This window comes from Somniosus microcephalus, chromosome 20 (genome assembly GCF_052327205.1).
Source record: "Somniosus microcephalus isolate GS21.2 chromosome 20, FLI_Smic_1.0, whole genome shotgun sequence".
Lineage (NCBI taxonomy): Eukaryota > Metazoa > Chordata > Chondrichthyes > Squaliformes > Somniosidae > Somniosus > Somniosus microcephalus.
This window is the reverse complement of record NC_141006.1, coordinates 40,234,869-40,256,612: the sequence shown is the minus strand read 5'-3', so window position 1 is coordinate 40,256,612 and position 21,744 is coordinate 40,234,869.

The window sequence follows — 21,744 nt, the reverse complement described above, 5'->3', positions numbered from 1 at the left end:
GGTCCTGGTGCACGAAACTCAAAAGGTTAGTATGCAGGTGCAGCAAGTGATTAAGAAGGCCAATGGAATGTTGGCATTCATTGCTAGGGGGATAGAATATAAAAATAGGGATGTATTGCTTCAGTTGTACAAGGTATTGGTGAGACTGCACCTGGAATACTGCATACAGTTTTGGTGTCCATACTTAAGAAAAGACATACTTGCTCTCGAGTCAGTACAAAGAAGGTTCACTCGGTTAATCCCGGGGATGAGGGGAGGTTGAGTAGATTGGGACTCTACTCATTGGAGTACAGAAGAATGAGAGGCGATCTTATTGAAACATATAAGATTGTGAAGGGGTTGGATCGGGTGGATGCGGGGAGGATGTTCCCGATGATGGGTGAAACTAGAACTAGGGGGCATAGTCTTAGAATAAGGGGCTGCTCTTTCAAAACTGAGATGAGGAGGAACTACTTCACTCAGAGGGTGGTAGGTCCATGGAATATGCTGCCCCAAAAAGCTGTAGAAGCTACATCATTACATAAATTTAAAACAGAAATAGACAGTTTCCTAGAAGTAAAGGGAATTAAGGGTTACGGAAGAGGGCAGGAATTTGGACATGAGTCTAGGTTCGGATCGGACATGGCCCTGTGGGTAGCGGAGCGGGTCCAGGGGCCGTGTAGCCTGATCCTGCTCCTATTTCGTGTGTCTAATTCTGTTAGATTCAGGAGATGGTTCTGTGATAGTAGATTGGCGGTTAGGATCAGATCAGCCATGATCTTATTAAATGGCGGAGCAGGCTCGAGGGGCCGATTGGCCTACTCCTGCTCCTATTTCTTATGTTCTTATGTTCTTCTATGGGATATGGGGAGAGAGCGGGAATATGGTATTGAGATAGAGGATCAGCCATGATCATATTGAATGGTGGAGCAGGCTCGAAGGGCCGAATGGCCTACTCCTGCTCCTATTTTTCTATGTTTTCTTTCTATGTTTCTTTCATTTAGATGGTGGTTTTAGCTTGAAATGTCTCAAAGCCCTTTCTTTAATCAACTTTTATTTTGGAGAGCACTCATTATTGTTATGTACAGCCTAAAGGATCAAACCTTCCTCACAAACTGTGGACAACCATCAACTGCCTCAGAACTGGCCATGGTGGATGCTGCCTCCAACTTCATAGATGGAAGATTAAAGCATCCCCATCATGCGATTGTGGAGCTCCTAATCAGACCCTGGAGCACATCATTGAGCACTGCCCTCCGAGGAAATTCACAGACAGCCTACAAGATATCTATACTGTTACATTGGAAACTTTGGGCTGGATATCTGACTTGGAAATTGAAATTTAATTTGGTTTTATTCTTCAACTACTATATGAAAGAATAAGATTGTTATGTAGGCAAATGTTAATAGTGCAGAATGAGAGTTGGCAGTAGACAGTGAAAGTAGTTCCAACACCAAAATCGCAATTTTTCAATGAGGGCTAAATGCACTAAAACGTCACTGTGACCATTTCAACCTCGAATATTTTATTACTCTCATTAAATTAACTGTTTACCTTGAATGACCTAGTGATTGCAATACACTTGGTTACTAGGGACATATAATTTGGGAATGTTTTCCCAATCTTTGCCGGGAATAGGAAGAAATAAACATCTTTTAATATTTATTTCAAATAGACGTGTGTGCGTACCACAAACTATACTTTCAGCCTTAGGTTAACTTTGCAAAAGGACCAGGCTTTATTGCCAAAAAAGGAAATGAACAGCTTAATGTTTTCTTGGAAAAGCTAAGCACTTAAACATCTGGATTTTATCCTTGTCTTGATGTTGGTCACGGATAAACACAGGCTAACTTCTGATTTATGTAAGAAAGCAATGATGTAATGGATATCCCAGTAGACAGTGCACACTCTGAATGAGGCTGCGTTTCAATGGAGAGAGCATAAATTGGGCCCAAGGGCATTGGTGCATATGTTCCTTTTTGCTGCTGTGCTTTCAGTGAATGTAAGGATGAAAGATAGTACAGGAATGCTGGCCTGATAATCTCAGCAGTTATTTACTTGGGATCTAACTTGATTCCCTTTTTTCTCCACGGGGGAGTATCAGCATGTGAAAAATAGCTACAGGATGACGTGGGGCCTAATGGCTCTCAGGCATTGGAGACATGAAGTAAGCTATTCGCCTCAACATCACGAGTACCTATACAGCTGAAGTTGGCTTCTTTTTTTGGGAGGGAGAGATTTGTGTGCATCAAGGGGAAGACTTTACATGTGGCCGAGAGAAACATTTTCTCACTTTTGTCACTCAAGGTGAGCATTTCAAAATAAATTGCCTTACCCTTTGGCGAGAAGGGAGAAACTTTGCTGACCCTTTTCTCAGAAGATTAAATGCATTGGATGGACTTTATATTAGTATGAGTTGTATATGGCTGTCAAAGGACTTGCCATGAAGGGTTGAAAGATTTTGCTCTTTTTATGATTTCTTATGTTCTTATAGATACATAGATACATAGAAGATAGGAGCAGGAGTAGGCCATTCGGCCCTTCGTGCCTGCTCCGCCATTCGATGAGATCATGGCTGATCCTTTAATTCAGTATCCCGTCCCCGCCTTCTCTCCGTAACCCTTAACCCCTTTTGCCCGTAGAAATATATCTAATTCCCTCTTAAATATATTTAATGAGCTGGCGTACACTGCCCTCTGTGGCAATGAGTTCCACAGGTTCACCACTCTCTGAGTGAAGAAATTCCCCCTCATCTCTGTCCTAAATGGTTTAGCCCTTATCCTTAAATTATGTCCTCTAGTTCTGTTCTCACCCGCCAAGGGAAACATTCCTTCTGCATCCAGTCTGTCTAGACCTGTCAGAATTTTATACACTTCTATGAGGTCCCCTCTCAATCTTCTAAACTCCAGTGTGTACATCCCTAAACTACATAGTCTCTCCTCATAGGTCATTCCCGCCATTCCTGGTATCAGCCTGGTGAATCGCCGCTGCACCCCCTCCATGGCAAGAACATCCTTCCTCAGATGAGGCGACCAAAACTGTACACAGTACTCGAGGTGTGGTCTCACCAGTGCCCTGTACAGCTGCAGCAAGGTATCCCTGTTCCTGTATTCTAACCCTTTTGCTATGAAGGCCAGCATACCGTTTGCCTTCTTGACCGCCTGTTGCACCTGCATGCTCGCCTTCAGTGACTGGTGTACAAGAACACCCAGGTCTCTCTGTACTTCCCCCTCTCCCAATCTATTGCCATTTAAATAATAATTTGCCCTCCCGTTCCTGCACCCAAGGTGGATAACTTCGCACTTGTCCACATTATAGTGCATCTGCCATTTATCCGCCCAATCGCCCAGTCTGTCCAAATCGCTCTGGAGCTTCCTGGTCTCTTCCTCTGAGCCCACCCCCCCTCCTAGTTTAGTGTCGTCTGCAAATTTGGAAATGCTGCATCCGACTCCCTGATCCAGGTCATTAATGTAAATTGTGAACAGCTGGGGGCCCAGGACAGATCCCTGTGGTACCCCACTTGTTACTGCCTGCCATTCAGAAAATGAGCCGTTTATTCCAACTCTCTGTTTTCTATCTGACAGCCAGTTCCCTATCCACGCCAAAACTTTCCCCTTTATCCCATGAGCCTCAATTTTCCATGCTAATCTTTTATGTGGGACCTTATCGAAGGCCTTTTGGAAGTCCAGGTACACCACATCTACTGGCTCTCCCCCATCTATTCTACCAGTTACTCCCTCAAAAAATTCCAATAGATTAGTCAAGCACGATTTACCCTTTGTAAATCCATGTTGACTCTGTCCTATCCTGTCCCCATTTGCTAAGTGCTCCGCTATTTCATCCTTAATGATGGACTCCAGCATTTTGCCCACAACTGATGTAAGGCTTACAGGTCTGTAATTACCTGCTTTTTCCCTACCCCCCTTTTTGAATAGTGGGGTAACGTTAGCTACCCTCCAATCCATCGGCACTGTTCCCGAGTCTAATGAATTCTGAAAAATCATCCTTAGTGCATCCGCTATCTCTAGGGCCACCTCCTTCAGTACCCTAGGATGCATGTTATCAGGCCCTGGGGATTTGTCCACCTTCAATCCCTTTAGCTTCCTTAACACCATATCCTTAGAGATATTGATTTGCGTCAGTTCCTCCTTTGCCAATGTCCCTATTTTTCCCGATATCCCAGGGAGGTTTTTTGTGTCTTCCTTCGTAAAGACTGACCCAAAGTATGCATTTAGTTGATCTGCCATTTCCTTATTTCCCATTATATATTCCCCCGTATCTGACTGCAATGGACCAACTTTGGTTTTCACCAGTCTTTTCCTTTTGATATATTTATAAAAGCTTTTGGAGTTAGTTTTTATATTTTCCGCCAGCTTGTTTTCGTAAGCTATTTTGCCCCTCTTGATCATGCCCTTTGCCCTCCTTTGCTCTATCTTAAACTGTTCCCAATCTTCCGCTCTGGCGCTTTTTTTGGCTATTTTATACGCCCTATCTTTGGATTTTATGCTGTCTCTAATTTCCCCTGTTATCCACGGTTGAGTCACCTTTTTAGATTTCCTTTTATGCCAGATTGGTATAAACAATTTTTGCAATTTTGTCATTCTATCTTTAAATGTTTGCCATTGTTTATCTACCTCCAGTCCTCCCAGGAACGTTGTCCAATCAGACCTACTCAGTTCCCGTCTCATGGCATCATAATTCCCCTTGTTTAAATTCAGGACCTTAGTCTCTGAGTCAATTTCTTCGCTCTCCATTTCGAGTGAGAAATCGATCATGTTATGATCGCTCTGACCCAAGGGTCCCCGTACAACAAGATTACTGATTAGTCCCTTCTCATTGCACAGTACCCAGTCCAATATAGCCTGTTCCCGAGTTGGTTCCTCGACATATTGATCCAGATAACCATCCCTTAAACACTCAAGGAATTCCTCCTCCTCATTATTTTTACTGATTAGGCTAGTCCAATCTATATGTAAGTTAAAGTCACCTATGATGACAGCTGTGCTCTTATTGCACGCTTCTCTAATTTCCCTCGTGATGCCCTCCCTAACCTCTATTTTACTATTTGTCACCATATAGGCCAGACACAGAAACAAACTCCCTCCTTATTTCTCCAACTCCCTCCTTATTTCTCCAACTCCATAGCAGAATAATGTTTTAGATAGGAGAAGACCATTGATCCTTCCATACCTCTCATATGGTTCTTTATCTTGATTCTTGAACTAATAACCCTGGAGAAGAGCTTGAAGTTATATACTGCCTTTCATATCTTCTGGGTATCCCAAAGCTCTTCACAGCCAATGCATTATTTGTGAAGAGTCGTCACTGTTGTTATGTAGGCAAACAAGCCAGCGAATGCGCTCACAATAAGGTGCCACAAATAGCATATGAGATAAGTAACCAGATAATCTGTTTTTAGTGGTGTTGGCTGAGGGATAAGTGTTGGCCAGAATACCTGAAGAACTCCCTTTCTATTCTTCAAATAGTGCCACGGGATGTTTTACGGCCTCCTGAACAGGCAAATGAGGGTTCAGTTTAAAATCTCATCTGAGAGGTGGCGCATCTGATAACATTGCTTTGAAGGTAACATGTTCACATCCTGGGCTAAGGCTTGAACCGATAGTATTCTGACTCAAGAGGCAAGTGCTGCCAATCGACTGAAACCGCCACTTAATCCCATTTACTCACAGGAACCTGCTGACGATATCTGATTGAACTTTGCTGGTGGGCCCTGGGGGAGCACACCTGTTCTTCCTGGTACCACCAAGGGAAGTTTTTTTAACTTTCCGCAAAGGGCCTCACTGGCTTCCCGATAGCGGAGTGGCAGCCGCGGTGGGCGCCCTGCTCAGGAGCAGGTGAAAATTCCACCGTGTTCCCATGTACCTCATGGAATGCTGATTTGTATTTATTAATGAGGCTTCTGCTGGAATCTCTGCAAGAGCATTACCTGCCGTCAAAACCAGCGATGTTAAAGTCAGGAATCAGTGGGAATGGGATGGGAAATGAGCCCTCTATTTGAAAGCTTGGGGTGGGGGTTGGGGAAGTGGGGTGGGGGAATGGGAGGAGAGGGGAGAAATCAGCTAGAGTTCCTGCTCACAATGCCACTTACTGGAAAGTACTTGTGGGGCCATCAGCTGATGATAGAATTGGGCTCAAGCGTGTTGCCCCCTTCAATCAAATAGTCTGCCAAGACTCACTATCAAGACTCACACCTGTAGAATGGAAACTTAGACAAGGTACCATAGGGTGACCAGTGCAAACCCTAGCATGGGTCACTCTGTCAAGAGAGAAGGGGAGAAAATTGCAGGGAGGAAGAACCACCCCTAAAAATCACACATTGGCACTATTGGGAGATATGATGCGTGGTTCACATACTGTAAAGTTGTCTTGCTGCCACGCGTTGATGTAATTTTCACATTGCCATGAGAGCCATAAAATCTAGCCCCTTTTATCTGGCAAAGCAATTTGACAAGAGGATGCATCCCCTTTACATAGAAACATAGAAACATAGAAGATAGGAGCAGGAGTAGGCCATTCGGCCCCTCGAGCCTGCTCCGCCATTTAATGAGATCATGGCTGATCATCCAAACTCAGTACCCTGTCCCTGCTTTCTCCCCATATCCCTTGATCCCTTTAGCCTTAAGAAATATATCTAACTCCTTCTTGAATATATTTAATGAATTGGCCTCAACTGCCTTCTGTGGGAGAGAATTCCACAGGTTCACCACTCTCTGGGTGAAGAAATTCCTCCTCATCTCAGTCCTAAATGGCTTGCCCCTTATCCTTAGACTGTGACCCCTGGTTCTGGACTCCCCCTTTTAAAAGAATTGCAGTTCCATATAAAGCAGGGGGATGCTGTAGATATTGCTCAGTACTTGATGACTAAGGGTTTTTAACTTGACCTGTGACTGGAACGCTGACTGACGGGAAGAAATGAATCATTAAAACAATGACGTCTTTATTATCCATGGTTTGAATACAGCAGGAAGCAGGCAAAAGATTGCAGTCAGATTGGGGGGTGGAGGAAGAAAATGGCGAAGCGTTACCTGGACTGTAATTCTCCAGATTTCTTACCTCTCTTCTCAGTTAAGAGAAAGAGACAGACTAGTGAAAGAAAAAAAGCTACACCTTATGTGCTCTCTGCCTGATCCCTTGTTTAAATCCTAAGCACGATCTCTTTCCCTCTTTTCTCTTTCCCCCTTTCATTTGGCGGCGTATAGCAGCTGAGGAGAAGAATGTGGGGCTGTTTAAACAAATATAAAGCGGTGGAACGTTGTACGTATGCTGCGGTCAATGTTTTGAGTTGTCTCGTTCTGCTGCATTGTGTCATTTTTCCCCCCCATTAATTTGTTACTTCTGGGGTGGATTGCCCATATAGAGAATCAGGAGATTCTGTGGGTGTCCCTGTGAATGGTTCATAAAGATGTATTAGCGCCCCCACACCCCACACCCCTATTTCCGTGAGAAGCCCCTACCCTTTCGAGGGAGCCAGTCTGCCCCTGTGTTATTTTTTTTAAATGTCCTCACAAGGAAGAACGTTTGAATTCTTTTCTTCCCCTCCTCATTTGTTTAGCTATCCTATTCCTTTTTTTTAGGACCTCTCTCGTGCTGTGCATTATTTCTTGACCAATAAGGCTTGCTGAGCAACACATACCCAGTACTGTTCGAATGTCTCCCCGAGTCAGCCCTTCACTTCTGACATTCCTTCCCTCCCCATGTCAGTTTGGCTCATTTGTTATCACTCTTGGCCCTGAGTAAATTGGCATAATCCCCACTCCAGGGCTTGACCACATGAGCTAGGCTGACAGTTTGGTGCATCACTGAGGGGAGTGCTGCATTGTCAGAGGTGCTGTCCCTCAGATGAGATCTTAAACTGAGGGAAGTCTGCTGTTCCAGTGGCTCAGGTGGAACATTAAAGATCCCAAGACACTATTGGAAGAATAGTAGGGAATTCTCCCAGAGCCCTGACAATCATTCCTCCCTCAACCAACATCACCAAGAATAGATTCATTGTTTATTCACCTCATTACTGTTTGTGGGACTTAGTTATACACAAAATGGCTGTGGTGAGGAAACAGATAATAGTGACTACCCTTCAAAGCACAGGAAACTTTCGATTTACCGGCACCTAAATAACCGGAAATCTCGGTTAACTGGCAAAATTCAGGAGTAGGTTCAGGTAAATTTTACTTCATATTCTACTTGCCTTCCTCGATTTGTTGCTGTGCAAAGGTGTGGCTGCAGCTGTTGCTAAGCTACAGAGATGCTTGGAACTTGTGGCCATTGTTCTGAACCTGTTGCTAAGCAACAGGGTTTGTTGCTTTATACGGAGCTGTCAGCTCTCCGTATCTTTTACTATAGCTTTCGGTTATCCGGAATTTTTGATGAACCGGCACCACATCGGTCCCGTCGGTGCCAGATTTAAAAAAGTTTCCTGTAGTTCACTGTATGTGGAGTACAGTCACATGTTTGTGAAAGACTCAATACGCTACTTTATAAATGCAAATTATTTCTTGAGTAAGCAGGTTGTTTCTTCTCGGTACGCAACCAGCTAAGATCAGGAAATCACCCTACCTGAAAGTTGTAGGCCCGATCTATCATTTGGTGGTACGCCCCTCCCTGTCACTTGTGACGATACCGTGCGCATGCCCCAGTCCCCAACACTATCTCCAGATGTAGGTCTTTTCACCTCACCAGGTTTATGCTCCAGATAAGTTGCCATGCTGCTTTACTTTTTGGTGCCAGAATTTACCCGAGTCACAGCACGTTTCTCGGTAGCCTTTTCCAGCCTTGCTTGTATTTGTTAGCCATAAACTTGCCAGTAGTCTGAAACTCTGGAAGTCATGGCACGACATCAGGAAAACACATCAGTATCAGTGCCAAACAATCAACGGTTCTGGAGATTGCCTATTGAATTCTCCACAAAGCGCTTTGTATAGTTAAAATTTCTGTGTTCCCTAAATGGAAATACTACATTTTAACCTATTCACGTCCAAAGCAGAGAAAAGTTGTTGCAAATTCTTATTGAAAATGGGAAAGGTGGCACATGCAAAATAGACCGGATTAAACTATACCTTCCTCCAAGATATTCTCTCCCATTCTGGCCCATCCTTACACCACTGCTGTCATCTTCAAAGCCATCTCTACTTCCCATCCCAAGGCCACCATTACCCACCATGATCTGTGCTACAAATTTCTAAAATTATCACACACCAACCTGTAAGACCTCTACATGCCCAACATGAAACCTCATTCCCTCTGAGCCAATTTGAATCTTCCTCACTTGTTCACGTTCCATGCTGTGCATGGGTGGATCATTATGCAAATTCTGGCACCTTCTTGGTGGAACAGGCCTAAAGTTCACTCCCAAAATGGATGAGTTACCACAAAATCCTTTTCATCTTCCTGTTTTTGTTTGTAATGTTTGACATGAATCAGTCATTCATGAAAGAAAGACTTATGAAATAATACTGAGTGGCCTACGGGTGGCGCTGTCCAAGGAGAGTATAAATACTCGGGCACGGGCCCAGCTTGCGCAGGACATTCTTAACAGGAACTAGTGAAGGACACAACTAGACCTCCATGTTGTAAAACAGTTGGTTAAAGCTTTGTTTAACGCTTAGGCCAAGTGCCTAGTAGTTTTCTTACATCAATGTTTACATTCCTTTTGCTGATCGATGTTTTTCCATGTCTACAAATCAAATCAGGTCCCTCAGTGTTGTTACACATTCTGTCTAATTGTGGAGCCAGCAATAAACCTCAAGTTTGACATCCTAGTAATTTGTAGGTGCAATTCCTGTCGCAAATTAAAATTTATTATACACCAATGTATGCTCAGTCTCAGTAAAATTCCATGCAGCGAAACACACCAATGCAATTTGTGACTATCTTCATACATTACAACAGAAAAAGAACTGAAAAAGAATTAAAGCATCACAAACAATCACTGCGTATCTATATAATTAATGGTCCTGTGTCTAGTGTACAGCCATAGAATCACACGAAAGAGAAAGTAGGAAGCAGTTACGGGAAGAGAAAGACACAATTGTTTTCTTTTGGAAATCAACTATATTATACAGAAATCCCTCCCCAACCACGGGGGGTACGTCCCTGAAAACCACCATGGTTGGTAAAACCGCGGTTGGCAAATATAAGACCCTATGGGAAAAATGGGGTTAGGGGGAACGCGGCCGCATTTACACTCGTCAGAGCCTGTGTAAGTTGCTTGTTCTTTTAATAAACACAAATAAAATACACAATAACCTAACAAAAACAATAAATGTTCAAATAACACAATAAAAAAGATCAACTGGGCAGTTTCTTAAAGAATTCTGCGATGGATGGTTGACTCATCTTTTTTCTGAATATCTTTCTGGACCTGCTTGTATGGTCCCATTAAATCCTCCAAACCTCGCTTGAATTTTAAACTACGCTCCAAGAATGGGTCAATCTCCATAAAGAGGTCCGAGAGATTATTGGCAAGGAGCACTGCCTTGCTAAGGCTGGCACTCGTCATCTTCGACTTCTTCACCATATCCTCGTCTTCGTCCTCTGCCTCACTAGAATGCTGTATCAGCTCATCAAGGTCCTCCTCTGTCAACTCCTCACCGTGCGACTCAAGGAGCTCCTCGATGTCATCAGGCTGTATGTCGGCCAGCCCCTCGCCTCCCAAACGTTGCGCAACCTTCACAATGCGCTGAACTTCAGCATCAATTGTAGGAAAGCCTCGGAAGTCATTCACTGCCTCCTTCCAAAGTTTACCCCAGCAGGCGTTGATTGTCGTCCTCTTCAGTTCATCCATCGATTCCTTTATGTTGGTGATGCAGTCAGCGATGGTGTAATCCTTCCAACAAGTTTTCACCGTCAGTGTTGCATCATCCTCCATAGCCTCCATCATGCGGTCAAAGCTGCGTCGTATGTAGTATGCCTTGAAGGTGGCTATCACACCTTGGTCCATGGATTGAAGGAGTGAAGTTATGTTGGGAGGCAGGAAGACGGGTGGGCGAATTGGAGTGCCGGCGGGTGGCCGGGGGCATTGTCGAGGATGAGTAGGACCTTGAAGGCCAGATTTTCTCTCGCAAGGTACCGCTCCTCATCATGTGCAAAGCAGTTATGAAACCAGTCCATGAAGCCTGCAGCAGTAACCCACGCCTTGCGGTTAGAACGCCAAAAGACAGGTAGATAGTTTTTGTTTATGCCCTTCAGAGCGCGGGGATTAAGAGAGCGGTAGAGCAGCATCGGCTTCACTAAACAGTCTCCCTCGGCGTTAGCACAAAGGAGAAGGGTCACCCTATCCTTAGCCACCTTGATTCCCGAAGCATGCTTCTCAGCCTTCGCGATGAAACTTCGGGAAGGCATCCGCTTCCAGAAGAGACCAGTCTCATCCGCATTAAATACCTGCTCCGGCAGGTAACCCTTCTTGGCGATCAACTTCTTCAGCTCCTCCGGGAACTTGGCAGCGGCCTCGTGATCGGCTGAGGCCGATTTTCCCACAACCTCAAGGTTAGTCAAGGCGAACCTCTTCTTAAAATTTTCCAACCAGCCCTTACTCGCTTGAAACTTTATGTCATCTACACTTTCCCTGGCAGCCACAGTAAGATGCTTGTAGATACTAAGGGCCTTCTTACGTACCCATGCGGAATTAACATTCACTTTTTTCTGGTTCTGATATTAAGTGCCTTCTCCATTTTTTCAAGCTTATGGTCCCGTGGCATAAACGACACTTTAGCACTTTCCGAAGAGCCACCCACAATATTAGCCCTTATCAAAACCTCACCTTTTTTTTATGGTTCTAATGGTGGGCTCATTAACCCCCATTAGTCGTCCAACCGACGCTGTACTTTCACCACGGGCAAGTCTATTAACAACATCGAATTTCCTATCTAAGGTTAGTACATTCCTTGCCCTTTTCGCTATTGATTCACCTTTACCACTGAGATTACGTTTAGGGGCCATGATTAAGTTCACACACACACAGTACAGGTACAGTATATCCACGAGTGGAGCGAGACCACGCCTGGTAGTAATTATGCTGAAAAGAGCGGCGCGGATGAATGCAGTCTCATGTTTGGAAGCGCGACCCGCGAAACTTACAAATTAAAAACACGTATACACAAAATTCACTGCCGCGGTTGGCAAAAATTGTCGCAGAGAGGAAACCGTGTATACGTGAAATCCGCGTATGGCAAAACCGCGGTTGGGGCGGGATTCCTGTATATCACAATGTGCATTAACACGCCTGTTATAAAACAGTCGATTCTCTGGCTTACTGTGAGCAACACCATGGCAGATCTGCCTGCATTTTTAATAAAAAGGATCGCAGGATTAGCGTGCAAAATTAAGGCACATGGGATTGGGGGCAAGGTATTGACTTGGATAGAGAACTGGTTGGCGGACAGAAAGCAAAGAGTTGGAATAAACGGGTCGTTTTCCGAGTGGCAGGCAATGACTAGTGGGGTACTGCAAGGATCGGTCCTAGGACCCCAGCTGTTCACAATATATTAATGATCTGGACGAGGGAATTGGATGTAATATCTCCAAATTTGCAGACGACACAAAGCTGGGTGGGAGGGTAAGCTGTGAGGAGGATGTCGTGAAACTCCAGTACGATTTGGACAGGTTGGGTGATTGGGCAGAAACATGGCAAATGCACTATAATGTGGATAAATGTGAGGTTATCCACTTTGGTGGCAAAAACAGGAAGGCAGATTATTATTTGAATGGCAATAGATTGGGAGAAGGGGAAGTGCAAAGAGACCTGGGTGTCCTTGTGCACCAGTCGCTGAAGGTAAGCATGCAGGTGCAGCAGGCGGTTAAGAAGGCAAATGGTATGTTGGCCTTCGTAGCAAGAGGGTTCGAGTACAGGAACAAGGATGTCTTGCTACAGTTGTACAGGGCCATGGTGAGACCGCACCTTGAGTATTGCGTGCAGTTTTGGTCACCTTACCTGAGGGAGGACGTTCTTGCCATGGAGGGAGTGCAGCAAAGATTCACCAGGCTGATACCTGGGATGGCAGGAATGACGTATGAGGAGAGATTGTGTCGATTGGGCTTATACTCACTGGAGTTTAGAAGATTGAGAGGGGATCTCATCGAAACCTATAAAATTCTGTCAGGTCTGGACAGACTAGATGCAGGAAGGATGTTTCTGATGGCCGGAGAGTCCAGAACCAGGGGTCATAGTCTAAGGATAAGGGGTAAGCCATTTAGGACTGAAATGAGGAGGAATGTCTTCACCCAGAGAGTGGTGAACCTGTGGAATTCTCTGCCACAGAGGGCAGTGGAGGCCAGTTCATTAAATATATTCAAGAAAGAGTTGGATATATTTCTTAAGGCTAAAGGGATCAAGGGATATGGGGAAAAGGCAGGGACAGGGTACTGAATTTGGATGATCAGCCATGATCGCATTAAATGGCGGAGCAGGCTCGAGGGGCCGAATGGCCTACTCCTGCTCCTATCTTCTATGTTTCTATGTTTATTAGTGGCTTGGATCCAATTTTGGGATTAAGCTGATAATTGCTGAGATTTTGATGTGGGTGTTTTATGGTGTCATCCAAATCAATCCTTTAGGTTACACAACCTTGGAACTCAGTCCCAAGGATCTGTTTTTCTCAGTAACATGAGAAATGCACGCCGGATTTTTATTGTGAATTTTAAAATGTTACAAGTATGGGTGATTAAAACGTTTGCAAAAGAAATCGTCTCTTCAGAGCTGTTTGGTTCTGACGCATTCCCCCTCCCTCCCAGTGACCACCCTGGTTTGGTCTGGAAGAATGTCTGTCTTGTAATTAGACCATCAACATTTTATGCCTCTGTTTTGCTTTGTACTTTAGTATTAGTCCCCGTCCCTGAGAAAGGGCACCAACCTTGGAGATACGGGTCAGTCACAATCAGAACAAACACTGGCGTGCTCACGCTGCTGTCTGCTATTCCATATATGGAGACTATCTGAAAGTTAACTGCCTCGGCGGGGGATGGGGGAGGGGGGGAGGGGAGGAAAGGGAGCAGAAAGTAAAGGAGCTGGAGGTGGCTGGATTTCATCCATCTGGTTTGAATTGCATTTTTGCCTCAAACTTTTGAACCACATTGTGAAGAAGTGGAAAACTTTTCGAGCTCACTGGATTAGGCAAGCACAGCATTTTAAAGAGCAAACTTCATTATTGAGTGCGATGGTTTGAACTTGTGGTGTAAACCACTTATTTAAATGAATCAAATCAAATTTGAAATGCAATCAGCAGCCACGACAACCCGCTGGAGCACGTTGGCCGGCAGCTCCTCGGCGGGAAGGCATTCCCACTGGGAGGAGGGGAGCCAAGCATGGCGGCCAGAGGCCAAACCGTGAGAGGGAAAAGCAGGCCCCGGGCCGTCGGACCGTGGAGCCGGCGACGGTGAGGAGGAGGCCGCGGTGACTGGAGCATTCACATCCCGCCGATGTGTTCGATGAGTCAGGCGGAGGCAGCGCAGCGCAACGAGCAGCAGCAGCAGCCACGACGACCCACTGCAGCACGTCGGCCGGCAGCTCCATGGCGGGAAGCTCGCAGTCCGACTGGGAGGAGGAGAGCTGGGCATGGCGGCCAGAGGTCGGATCGTGAGCGGGAGAAGCAGGCCACCACTTGGAGCCGGCAACAGTGAGGAGGAGGCCGCGGTGACGAGGAGGACGGAGCGGCTGAGGGACATTGTGCTCCCACTGCCACTGGATGCCATTGTATTGACTTTCCGAACACGGCGCTGTATGAATAGCTGACGTGTCCCAATGGGGAGTAAGCATTCCATTGTAATTGTACTTGTACTGGTTACATATGGCAAATAAAATTGAATTGAATTGAATTGAATTCTGTCTTAAAGTTCATAACGAAAAGAAACCTTTCCAGTTTTGAAAAAGGGTTAGACCCGAAACGTCGACTCTATTTTCTCTCCACAGATGTTGCCTGGCCTGCTGAGTTTTTCCAGCATTTTCTGTTGAAAAGAAACAGTAAGCGGGCTGAAGGGATGGTGTCACGCTGCCTGTTGACACCATTATGTGTATACTTGTGATGTTGCACTTAGGAACCATCTGTGTCCCGGGCTGCTGCAGTTGTTACATAAATAGGCCCAAGTCTTCTGTTGGGACTGTAAGACTATTGTCATTTCTTCAGAAGGTCGGGCTTGCATTAACATGTAGCCCGTCTCTCAGATTGTCTCGCATACATCGGATTACTTGGAAGTGCAGTGACTATTCTTTTTTTAGACAAGGGCCATGTTGAATACTTGTTGGTAGATCATGGGGTAAGTGGTACTGAGTTATACAATCAGAACAAGAAGGACTAGGATTCAATCACTGGTCAGTGCTGAATGAGCTGATCTTGGCCGGGAGGAAGGAAGATGCTGCTGTTGACCTCAACGACTCTGGATCAGCTCAGGCACTTTTCTGACAAAATGGAACACTGCGAGCTCGATGCACATGGCCCAGGTGGATGGTGTAATGAACAATATATTCAATATACTTGAGCTGTTTAAAACAGAAGACTGTTCTGTGTCCTTAATTTGCTATAGGAAATGAGTCAGACAGTCTTTGGATAAGGGAAAGTGCTGAGGTATCAGTCAGCACTGGCACGGGCTGTTACATCTGTGAGCCCTGCTTTTAGTATCACTGAGGCCTGAGGTGAGGGTGGCTATGAGATTGAGCTGCAGTAAATGAGAGCAGTGTGGGGGAGAAGGGCAGGTGAGAGGCAGCACTGTCAGGGCGAGGCTGGTTCTGGACCCAAGTGCAGACAGACGTGGCGAGAAGCAGGTATGCAGTCTTAAATAAAAGTACTTTACTAGAATCACACAGGTAAACAGTTACAAACATAGGAGCTCAAGACAAGCTACCACTAGGCAAATGGCTTGTCAAGACTGAGCACAGAGGGAAGAAACCACAGAACTTAAATACAAGCAAAAACAGGTGAAACCAATAAACCTGATAAAAGGCCGTTAAGTAATAAACACAGGAGAAACTAGTAACAATTAGCAAAGGGAAAAAAAACAAGTGAAGGTGCCATCTAGGGGTTACTGAGGGAACTAACCGGCACCCTCACAGGACCCCCTCCCCTAGAAATGGCTCCTGACGTTCCTCCTGGATGATCAGGGTGGCGACGGTGAAAATCCCTGATGAGTTCAGGATCCAAAATGTCCCGGGCCGGAACCCAGGAACGCTCTTCAGGGCCATAACCCTCCCAGTCGACCAGGTATTGAATGCTCCTCCTAACCCAGCGACTATCAAGGAGGTGACGGACAGTGTAGGCTTGCTGACCGTCAATCATGCGGGGCGGGGGGGGGGGAGGTCTGGAAGCAGGAACCAAGGGACTGGTAAGTACCGGCTTGAGGTGAGAGACGTGGAACGTGGGATGTATCTTCATCGACCGAGGAAGGAGGAGCCGGTAGGCCACAGGGTTTACTTTTTCCAAAATCCTAAAAGGTCTGATGAACTGGGAAGCCAACTTGCGGGACTCCACATGGAGCGGAAGATTCCGGGTAGACAGCCAGACCTTCTGTCTGGTCCGGAACCAAGGAGCTGGGCGGCGGTGTCGGTCAGCCTGCACTTTCTGCCGAGAAGAAGCGAGCTGCAAGGTGGATCAGACCCTCCTCCAAATACGGCGGCAGCATTGGACGAACCCCTGGGCAGCTGGGACTCCTACCTCCCTCTCCTGTTCAGGGAAGAGTGGCGGTTGGAAGCCATATTGACATTCGAAAGGTGAGAGGCCAGTGGAGGAGCTCTGAAGGGTATTGTGCGCGTACTCCGCCCAGACCAGATACTTGCTCCAGGTGGAAGGATTGGAGGACACAAAGCTTCTTAGCACCCTCTCCAGATCTTGGTTGGTTCTCTCAGTCTGGCCGTTAGACTGTAGGTGGAACCCAGAGGAGAGACTGATGGAAGCGCCCAGGAGGGAACAAAAAGCCTTCCAGAACCTGGATGAGAACTGGGGACCATGGTCAGAGACAACATCCAGGGGCAAGCCATGGAGGCGGAAGACATGTTGGACAACCAGCTGGCTCAGTCTTGCTGTCAGGGCGAGGCTGGTTCTGGACCCAAGTGCAGACAGACGAGGCGAGAAGCAGGTATGTAGTCTTAAATAAAAGTACTTTACTAGAATCACACAGGTAAACAGTTACAAACATAGGAGCTCAAGACAAGCTACCACTAGGCAAACGGCTTGTCAAGACTGAGCACAGAGGGAAGAAACCACAGAACTTAAATACAAGCAAAAACAGGTGAAACCAATAAACCTGATAAAAGGCCGTTAAGTAATAAACACATGAGAAACTAGTAACAATTAGCAAAGGGAAAAAAAACAAGTGAAGGTGCCATCTAGGGGTTACTGAGGGAACTAACCGGCACCCTCACAAGCACAATAGAGAGGGGCAGAAGGAGGGAATGAGATGGAGAGCATTGCAAAGGAGAGGATAAGAGAGAACTTGGATGTTTAGATAAGAAATAATGGAGGCATTAGCAGTAAAACAGTGGGAGGCTGGTGCCAAGACATTTCAAATAGAAGCCATGGTAGTACCACTCGAAACAAATCATCTTCAGGTCACACGTGTAGTGTATCTCATCTCTAGACATGACTTCTCCAATGCCGTCCTCATAAGCCTCTTAAGCTCCACCCTAAACTCCAATTCATCTGGAACTCCACCACCCACCTCCTATCCCACACGAAGGGCTGAATTTTGCCAGCACTCAGAGGGCGGGTTTGGAGGCGGGTCCGCTGTCAAAATAGCAAAGATTGACAGCAGGTAGGAAACCCGCTGTCAACCTGCCTCCACACGAGTCTCCCAGGTGTCGGTTCTGTCTGCGCAGAACTGACCTGACACCAAACGGCAGGGGAGACAAGTGAGCTCATTAAATGGCTTGTTAACAGCCAATTTAATGGTATTTTGAGCCTACCTTGCAATTTTACATTCTCCCCCACGGGTTACCCGCTGCTCGGAGAACACGCCAGCTCACCCTGTCATGAGTTGAGTCTGCTTTGATTTATCTGACAACCTGACAGCTGCAGAAGTGGTGTAAAGGATGCCATGTTGCAGATGTTCAGTTTCAGAGCTCAGAAACTGTTGTTAACTGCATTTGTAAGATATATAGAGATTTCTTTAGCTTACAAGTGTTTAGAGCCAACTGTATGTCCAGTGCCACCTCATTGGAACAACCTCTCTCACCATTGACAGACCGCTTCTGTCATCTCACTTGCAGCAACATCGGTGCCCTTGAAACTATCTCAGCTTGGTTCTCTGAATCCTTCCACGATCAGCCCCAACACCAACATCACCAGGCACACCAACATCACCAACAACATCACCAACCTTCTCCGCCATCACCTGATGCTACACTGGACACAGGACATCAGCCCCTGACAACGTTGCTGCCTGGGAGGCCAGCGATGGCATCACCATGGCCAGATTTACTTCACTTGATGCTGTAAACCCTGGCTGCCACATGATGCACCAGGTTGACCATCCCACACCAGCACCGTGAAGCATCCCTTTAATGTCCAAATCATTCCTTTCACACTGATCACCATCGGGTGGGGGAGGAAGTTATGTCTCAACCTTCACTATAACTCAATAAGACACTTCTCAAGGTGTGCACAGATCTGTCCAATAAGGTGAAGTGTTGAAAATATAGATTTCACTGTGTGACAACACATTACCGGAAACGTCACATGAACATTGGCTAAACCTCTCAAGTGCCTACTCTTGTGTGTTATTAGTTGGTATAATTGGACAAGGATGAGCGTGAGGGTGAGGGGTGGCTAGTGGGATGGGGAAGTGATAATGTAGATAGAGAGGGATGGGTGGAGGCGCAAGGTAAGTTGGTGTGAGTGAGGATGTGCAGGAGTAGGGTAGCGAAGGCAGAGTGATGGGGATGCGATGAGTGGCACAGCAGGATGAGTTTGAGTGTGGCTTTGTAGTAATGCTTCGTGATCTACTGAGATAATTGAAAGGTTTGCGCCACTGCAGCCAGGTCCTCCTGACCACATCCCCGCTTGTGCCCTCCTGTGCAATGTGCAACCAGGCTGCATTGATCTCCTGGGGAGGTCTCTTCCGCCCACGGGAAGGGAACAGAACCCCCCTGCGTGCTGTGTCTCCCTCTTCTTGACAGATGAAATTTCAGTCTGTGACGTCACCTGTTGCTGGATGGCCCTTAATTGGCCTGCTGAGCCCGCTGGGCGGGCTCAACAAGGGCAATCAAGTTAAAATCGCGTGGATTGGCTGCATCTCGATGGAGGCGGGACTACAACCCCGAAAGTTGTAGTCCCACATCCTTCCCGACTTCTGAATGAAAATCACCCCCATAGGATTAGTTGAAGTAGGGTGGGAGGAGGCTTGTGAGGAGCCTAAGTACCAGCATGGACTAGTTGGACCGAATGGCCTGTTTCTGTGCTGTAAAATTCTATATAATTCTCTGGGTCTTGTATTTCTCTAATTTCACTCATGATGCCTCCTTTAGTCTTACGCTATTATCACTTCTGTCATTTAACCATCTCCTCTTCTCCACCTAATCACTTTGCAGGTTATTCTTTTTCTTTTCTTGTGTAGGTGACTCCCACCTCCCTTCCTTCTTATAAACTGTTCCTCTGTAATATCTTCCAGTTCTGACAAAGGGCTATACCTGAAACGAGAACTTTTTTCCTTTCTTCACAGATGCTGCCTGACCTGCTGAGTGCTTCCAGCATTTACGGTGTCGCTTTCAGATTTCCAGCATCTGCAGTATTTAATTTTTTGTTCCACTTGTGTCCCGTTCTACTGTACAGCTGACCCTAAAGAATCAAGCACATTCTCTCCTTGCTTCTTGTTTTTTTATTCATTTATGGGATGTGGGCGTCACTGGCAAGGCCAGCATTTATTGCCCATCCCTAGTTACCCATTAAGAAGGTGGTGGTGAGCTGCCTTCTTGAACCGCTGCAGTCCATGTGGTGAAGGTACCTCCACAGCGCTGTTGGAGAGGGAGTTCCAGGATTTTGACTCTGCGACGATGAAGGAACGGTGATATATTTCCAAGCCAGGATGGTGTGTGACTTGGAGGGGAACTTGGAGATGGTGGTGTTCCCATGCACCTGCTACGCTTGTCCTTCTAGGTGGAAGAGGTCGCGGGTTTGGGAGGTGCTGCCGAAGAAGCCTTGGCGAGTTGCTGCAGTGCATCTCAAGGTGTGTTTATCCTAATACGTACAATCCCTCTACACCTCCATTCCCCACCAGGATGGCCTGAGGGCACTCCGCTTCTTCCTTGAACAGAGGCCCAACCAGTCCCCATCCACCACCACCCTCCTCCGCCTGGCTGAACTTGTTCTCACATTGAACAACTTCTCCTTTGACTCCACTCATTTCCTCCAAATTAAAGGTGTTGCTATGGGTACCCGTATGGGCCCTAGCTATGCCTGCCTTTTCGTGGGATATGTGGAACACTCTTTGTTCCAGTCCTACTCAGGTCCCCTCCCTCACCTCTTTTCCCGGTACATTGATGACTGTATCGGTGCCGTTTCCTGCTCTCGCCCTGAACTAGACAATTTCATTCACTTTGCCTCCAATTTCCACCCTTCCCTCACCTTCACATGGTCCATCGCCGACTCTTCCCTTCCCTTCCTCGACTTCTGCATCTCCATCTCTGGGGATAGATTATTGACCAACATTCACTACAAGCCCACTGACTCCCACAGCTAGCTGGACTACACTTCCTCCCATCCCACCTCCTGTAAGGACTCTATTCCATTCTCCCAGTTTCTCCATCTCCGCGGCATCTGCTCCGACGATGCCACCTTCCACACCAGTGCTTCCGACATGTCTTCCTTTTGCCTCAACCGAGGATTCCCCTCTACCATGGTTGATACGGCCCTCGACCGTGTCCGTTCTATCTCCCGCACTTCTGCCCTCACCCCGCCACTCCCGGAACCACTGATAGGGTTCTCCTTGTCCTCACCTTTCACCCCACCAGCCTCCACATTCAATGGATCATCCTCCGCCATTTTCACCACCTCCAACGTGATCCCACCACCAAACGCATCTTCCCCTCCCCTCCCCTTTCAGCATTCCGTAGGGACCGCTCCCTCTGAGACACCCTAGTCCACACCTCTATCACCCCCAGCACCCCTTCCCCTTCGCCCGGCACCTTCCCATGCAAGCGCAGGAGATGCAACACCTGCCCTTATAACTCCCCCCTTCCCACTGTCCAAGGCCCCAAACACCCCTTCCAGGTGAAACAGTGATTTACTTGTACTTCTTGCAATCTAGTATACTGTATTCGCTGCTCACGATGTGGTCGTCTCTACATTGGGGAGACCAAACGCATATTGGGTGACTGATTTGCGGAACACCTCCGTTCAGTCCGTAAGGGTGACCCCGAGCTTCCGGTCGCCTGTCATTTCAATTCACCGCTCCATTCCCACTCGGACCTCACCGTCCTTGGCCTCTTGCATTGTTCCACGGAAGCTCAGCATAAGCGCGAGGAACAGCACCTCATCTTCCGATTAGGCACTTTACAGCCTTCCGGACTCAATATCGAGTTCAACAATTTCAGATCATAACCTCAGCCCCTATTATATTTTAATATATTTTTTATCCACACCTTTGGTTTTTGCCTTTTCCTTTTTTTCTCTCCCACATGGCAGCTGTCTCTCATTCTGCCAGTGCATTTCACACTTTATCTAGAGCCATCTTTTGTCTCTTACCTGTCCTATTACCATCTCGTCTCATCTTGAATATCTCTTAATGTCTCTTCACTTCCCTTTTTTTCTTTCATCCCCTCCCCCATTTCC